The sequence below is a fragment of the Amblyomma maculatum genome, chromosome 11, assembly GCF_055883805.1.
Source record: "Amblyomma maculatum isolate TAMU_Amacu chromosome 11, ASM5588380v1, whole genome shotgun sequence".
Classification (NCBI taxonomy): Eukaryota; Metazoa; Arthropoda; class Arachnida; order Ixodida; family Ixodidae; genus Amblyomma; species Amblyomma maculatum.
The window spans coordinates 115,316,148-115,323,311 of NC_139354.1; the positions used below are offsets into that span (position 1 = coordinate 115,316,148).

General features: G+C 40.6%; 1 non-coding gene across 1 annotated transcript; it reads right to left on the reverse strand.

The window, feature by feature from the left end:
* Window positions 1-3,190: 3,190 nt before the first annotated feature.
* TRNAT-AGU (transfer RNA threonine (anticodon AGU)) lies at window positions 3,191-3,264 on the reverse strand. Its single transcript has one exon. It is a non-coding gene; the product is annotated as a tRNA-Thr (tRNA).
* Between the last annotated feature and the right edge of the window lie 3,900 nt (window positions 3,265-7,164).

A 7,164-nucleotide genomic window follows, 5' to 3' on the forward strand; every position in this document is an offset into this window, starting at 1 on the left:
TTGTTGAGAAGAGGTACCGCTAGCTGGGGACAATTGGCCGACCTCTTGCTCAACTCTACTTCTAATATACGGAGCACAATTTCTTGCTCCAGCCTTTTTGCTTCTCTCTCAATTTCACGCTCACGCCTCTTTTCCTCTTTTTCCCGTTCTTTCTGCTGCCTGAGCTGCTCCTCCTTTTTTTTTTGTCCGATGAGGTTCCATGCTTCACTGAGCTCCTCATCATCGGTTCCCAAATTAGTGATTGCCTTTAAAATCAAGGGTTTAGTGCCAAACCACTTGTATCAATTCCCAATTCCTCACACAGTAGCAACAATTCCGGTTTCTGCAGCTTTTGTAGGTCCATGATAGCTCCGAGTGTCGGCTATTTCCAAAACAACTGTGCAAACTACCAAACCTAAAGGCTTTTCATCACTCTTTACCAGTTCCAAAATCTAACCCTGTTCTAGAACCTGGTCCGCATCAGAAGAAAAGCCAAGCACTCACCCACACATGCGATCGATGTTCCGAGCTGCTCTTTTGTTGGCCGATTGTTGCTCCAGCTTGTTGGCCGATTGTTGCTCCTGCTTGTTGCTTGAGATGCCACCTCCGATCACCAGATGTTGTGGCTTGTGGCTTCAGATGCCACCTCCGATCACCAGATGTTGTGGCTTGTAGATTCTGATCCACCTTCAATCACCAGATGTTGTGGCTTGTAGATTCAAATCCCACCGCTGCCACCAGTTGTCGTGAGGCTGGGACTAAGTCGACCCGGCCTTCACTTGGTAGCGTGCAGAGACTCCGGGTTCATGAAGGATTGAATCTTCGGTGTTGGTAAAATATATACAAGCAGGTTTATTGGCACTTTGAGAAAACCTATTTACATGAAAAAAAGGGTATATCAGCAAAAAGGTAAGCGTTAAGAGTTCATAGCGAGAAGCGTCTGGATGAGCCATTTACCCAGGGCTCAGAGCCCCATTTCGTGCTCTGCAACGTCCTTAAAACCCCCTATGTCCAGCCCCTATCTGAAGATGCTGACCAACCAGTTCCAGGGCACGCCCCTCAGATATCGGCATCCAATCGAACACATCACTGCACTGATGGTCTGATGCACTGACTGGTCCGGTATTTTTTCGTCGGGCGTGGTCACTTGTTGGCGGGTAGAGCTTGGGAACGGCGAGGAGGTACATTTCTATTCTTCTGCAAAGATCTGATATGGTAGTTCCGGCAAGTGGATTTCCTTCTCAGAAACCCAAGTGTACGTGCGCGCCAGGAATACTGCTCCGAGCATTGTCCCTTTCCGGCAATTGCAAATATTTTCTGCATTCCCGGGAAATCCTCTAATGGCCGTATTCGTCATGCTCCTTTCTTCTGTAAGTCAGCGGACGTATCATTCCGGTCATCTCCTTTGGACAATATCCATTTCTCACTTGACAATAGCGCTTCTCGACAGGAAGGGTGAACAGTTGAACAAAAGTACTTCCGGCTATTTCCCACAGGGAGACATTTCTTTGTATTTTTCTTGAAGTTCCCTTGACAGGGCCAATTTGGCAGTTGCAGGGTTTCGACAAAGCAAAGCAGGCTCACAAAAAAAGATTCATGGAAACAGGCTCACTTAGAGCCCTTGCACCAACAGCACATATCAATACCATGCCCACAGGCGAACAATTGGGCGCGCAAGCGCGGACCAGGCACGGTCACAACAGCAGACGATATTGCGTTCCTAGCAGAGAGACAGGAAGAATTGCAAACTCTAGTTAAGTTTTGGGGATACGAAGGGGACGCTCTAGGCTTCAGTTGTAGCGCAATTAAGTCGGGTCTGATGATTTTCAACTGCTCAACTGAATAAGGTCTTAAAATACAAGGCCATGAAATACCCACAGTAGCAGAATATAAACATCTCGAGGTATGGGTAAACAAAGGATTGACATACATTGAAAAGCATGAGCAATCACTTAAGGCGAAAGGGCGAGGAAATGCCGGGATAATGAAGCATAGGGCATTTCGGTGATACACCAGGTGTGAGGTTTTAGGGGTATTAAAAAAGGAATTATGGTGCCCGGGCCTATTTTCGGAAATGCGGTTTTGTGGATAAAATCAGAGGTACAGTCGACATTAGAAATAAATCAGAGAGCCGTCGGACGATTAGTACTAAGTGCCCACGGCAAAACCACAAATCAGGCGGTACAGGGAGATATGGGCTGGGCATCATTTGAAGTACGGGAAGCTGAGAGTAAAATATTATATGAGGAACGCCTGAAGGAATTGCACAGTAACTGATGTGAGCTAAAGTATTTATATACCTAGACCTAAAAAGCGTTGACTCACAATGGAGGAAAAGAACTAGGAAACTAACCAGTAAGTATGCTGGTCACAAGGACGAAGAAATAAAGAGCGTTAAGCAACAGGTGAAAAACAAAAAAGGTAAAAATTGGACAAATTTGATGGAAAAGAAACAGTGTGGAATTATACCGAAAGTGGAAAAGGCAGATCAGGAAGGAAGCTTTCTTTGATAACTCAAGAGGCAGTGCCCTAATTTTTGAAGGTAGATCAGGGTACCTTAGAACACTCAGCTACAAAAAGAAGTTTAGATGACGCATGTGGTGTATGTAGTAACTCCACTGAAACAATTCACCATATTATACTCGAATGTATAGGTGTCCATCCGGAAGTCGATGAAGGCGCAGTCACTCTTCCTGAAGCTCCATTGTTTAGAGATACCAGTGGCCGGGTGAATGGACCTACGGTGGAAGCTAGCAAAAAACGATTGATAGGGCTTAAAAGCAGAGAAGTGACATAATGTTATTATTGTAGAAACAGAAATTCAACAAATAGAATGATGGTATAGTTAACCAGTCTAAAACAATAATTAGGATATAGCGGGGGAAATGAGCATGATAGCAACTGCTACCTCCCCGATTCAAAGGGGACGCTCCTGTATTCCATCCATCCATCCATCCATTAAGCTTAGAGACATACGGTTAGAGTTAGTAGAAAATGAACCAATTATATTTAGAATACAAAAATAAAGCAAAGAAATCCATCGCCATCTCAGGATGGCATCAAAGATGTGAAGAACTCTACACGGATGGCCTCTACGTCGTCCGTGCAGTCGGAAGCACAGCATTCATATGTACTCTTGTTTTGTTTCGGCCAGTCCGACACAGAAGCGAAATAACGAGCCGCCAGGGGCAAAGAAAGCAAAAATATAACCAGGCACCGGCGAGATTCGAACTCACGATCTCCTGTTTACTAGACAGGCGCTTTAACCAACTAAGCCACGGCGCCGACGGAAGGAGTGGGAACACTTCCCTCTCAAACTGCATTCAAAGTCATCTGAAAAGCAAAAAGCAAACGCAGACTTTGTGAACGATGTAACTTGTTCTGTGCAACATTTCGCAAGAGGAAGGAATCGGGAGAGATATCGTAGAGACTCCCCACGGCAAGCTCATTTGAAATGGAAGACATGCACCTAGATCGCCTGATGTTGACGGCAAGAAACGTTGCGATTAAAAATTAACAGCCAACACTGGCAGCAGTACAAAAACTTTCATGCTTAAGTCTGGACGCTCAGCATTCACAAACCGCTTGGGGTGTTTTCACAAAACCGTTATTGCCTGGAGACGTTTGTTCTGGTGCCTACAATCATCGCTTTGGCACCTCAAAAGCTAACTACTGGCAAATAATATTAATAATCATCAATATTTATTCTTATTGCACAGGAACAACCATATGGCCTTAATGATGCAGCACAAATAAACATAAAATATGCACACGCAAGTATTACATATGCAGAGAGAAGACAAAAGAAGGATCAAATAGCATATTACATGGAAAAAAAAGTCAGACATGTATAGAATGAAAATAAGCAGAAAGATGTCTTGAAAAACATAACGTAAAATGCATCCAAAAGGGGAAATAACAAAATACTATCAAATGTAGTACATAAATCACTGAAAGCGATAAAAAGCATAAGATATGAATACACACTTTAGTGCAAATGTCAATAAAAGCAGATTCAAAGCAATTTTCAGAACATAGAAAAATGTAACCAGGAGTAAAGGCACGCATGAAGTAAACACAAATGACTTGAAAGGGGAAGTAGTATGTCAAAAAAAAGAACCATTCAGAATATGACGTTACGATCTTCCAATAAAAAAAAAGGAAGCAAGCGAGTTTCCGAAACATCAACATGAGGGTAAAGAGAATTAAAGTCTCTGCATTCTGTCCAGAGAGAGTAGTAATAATAATAATAATAATAATAATAATAATAATAATAATAATAATAATAATAATAATAATAATAATAAGCAAAAATGCACAAATGCCCACTCAAGCGCACAGACTTGTGCACGAAGCCGGGAACTACAGCTTCATGCATACGTTCCGAGCTGTGCACAAAATTAACAAAATATTCAAAGTAGCATTTATACAAATACATGAATAGGAAAAAAACGTGAAAAACGCTAGCCGGTAACCCACAAAATGAAAAAAAAAACATAATTTACGAGAATTTCTATGGGGTTTCAAAACAACGCACGCCTTCTGTATAACAAACTGACACAAAATTTGTTACTAGTGAACAAATATTCCAGAATTAAGGAGCGCAAGGGAACCATAAACATTCAGCCATATTACACAAATGTCGGAATGTACTTACTAATTCTTCCGGAAGGAGACGAGCGACGTATTTATTTGAAGCTTATTGTAGCTGGAAGGTATACAAAAACTTTTTTTTTTCGTTAGAATAAACACGGAAAACAATTATTCTTTTCTGCATGGCGTAAAGGCAGCGTTTTGTATATTCTTGAGTTTGAAAGATACATAAAAGCAGTTCTTATACAAAATTTTAAATAAAAAACTTCTTCCCAAAGATAATATGTCGCAATTTATTCATGCTAAGTGATATGCTGCTACTGTGAAGCTTAATACCATAGTAGAGGCGAGAAGCTGTTCTCCGTAAGGCACTCTTTATACCATCTAATTTGTAAGCGGAGGTAGAAGTGGTGGAAGCGGAAGTGGAATTATGGTGGAGTGAGACCATATCGTAGTATCGACGTATCTAATCTTTTGTAAAACATTTTTGTTGTACGTGCATCATATGACGAGCTAAGGGAGTATATGAGTGCACATATCGTTATTAATTGTTTGGCCACCTCTCCTATGTGATTATGTCCTGATAACGTGCTGTCGAATGTCATGCCTAAGTTTTTTGTTCTCTAAACTAGCAGAGTGGCGAAACCTGAACAACTTCCATAGCAAGTATTATGCAAGGAAATTTGTTTTGAAGTCAGCATGCCTTTATATGGCATGTGGAGGAATATAAGTTTTTTTTTTCTTTTATAGATAGCTTATTACGTACAAATTAGGAAAGAAAGCGTTTTGTATTTGTTTGCATTATGCGCCCGAAAGCATTAAACGATGCTGCAGGCAGTACAAGGCAGTGCCGCCTTTATACAAGCATTGTTTGGATTGAAGTTGCATGGTGGCTGACTCATTATGTGGTTAATAAATGAAAGGGGTTTCACAGCCGGCCTTTGGAATGCGCCAGATTTAATATCTAATATCTTACCGTAACATTCACAATTTATTTACACATTTTTGTCTGTTCGTGAAATAATTGTAAAACAAAACGTTCTGTACGGCCCTCTGAAGCCAACTATACCTCTATTTTATCAAGTAGAACTTGATTATTAATTGCTTCAAACGCCTTCTCAAGGTTACTAAAAAGTGTTAGGACAATATTGTATATACCCAGTTCAAATCAAACGAGTTCATTAAATTGATTCTTAAATAAATAAATAAATAAATAAATAAATAAATAAATAAATAAATAAATAAATAAATAAATTGGAGCGTCTAATGAGCGGGCGCGCGGTTGACTAATAAATATTTGGGTATATTATACGACCCCCAGTTAGACTGGCGGCCTTAAATTAGAAGCGTTGTGTTAAATTGATTCTAAACGGTGAAGCCTCCTCTGACCTGAATTAAAGCCGTATAATACGCGGCTCAATAAGCCCCATTTTTATCAGACTGCCACCATATGACCATGAACGACTTTTTTTTTTTTTCAAGAATGAAGGCTATTGAATAAAGGATCGCTACTGCTCTGCTGTTATCGCAAGTATTACATTATTAATTCTTAAGAAGTAGTCTTACGAAACTAGTTTTGAGTTTTTCACAAATCACGCCTGTTTTGAGGGTTTCATCAATGATGTAAAGGAGTATTCATTTATCAAAATTTACAATGATACCCGCGACTCTGGTGATATCGTAACAAGGTGACCTTGGGATGCGTATCCTTTCCACAATATTCCAGAGTTCAATTTCCGAGATAAAGGGAAATTACCATAATTAGCTCAAGGCACATGGCAACTAGAGCTAATGACAAGGGAAGAAGAGAGACAGACGGACACCACGAACGCTAGACATCAACTTGGCATTATTCTGGACACATTCAATATATAGGCAAATCATTTATACAAACGTTCACACCCTTTATTGCGTGTGCAAAGGAACCTTCCGGTTCAAGAATATTAAAGATAAGTATGGCTTGCTTACGCACAGCTGCGTTCCATGTAAATGAGGAAGGCTTTCAGTATTTCAAGCTCCTTCTGGTCTGAATATGAAAACATGACCCGTGACTGATTATATATCCGAGTACAATTGTCCTCACAACAGTTAAAAGTGCCGCCAAATGTCCCGAGACTGATGGTGCCCGGTTGTGCGCAGTTTACGAGCGCAGGTACTCGCATTCACCGCATTTAACCCTGTCACACACCTTCCAGAAATAAAAGTATTCAAACTGTGGCCCAAAATATTCCGTGAGAAGGTTTTCATTATTCATCTGCTGCATGCGGTGTACTAAACTTACACAACCTGGCAACATATAATATCGCTTTCCTAATTTGTTAAATAATTGAAAACGCAGTATATTTACAAACTACCTCTTCATCACTGGCCACGCACCCCACAAAGCATCAGCTCCTCCTTCCAATTATACTCGCCAATTACGGCCAACAAATGCTACAGTTCATGGGATCCAGCTTGTGGAATAATCGGGATTATAATGTAATTTTTACTCCTATGTTTTGAGCCTTTCAGAAACAGTTAAAACTTTTCTGTCCCTAGTCGATATTTTAACTTGTGTTCTGGTTCGCTTGCAAGCTATAAACACATGTGTTT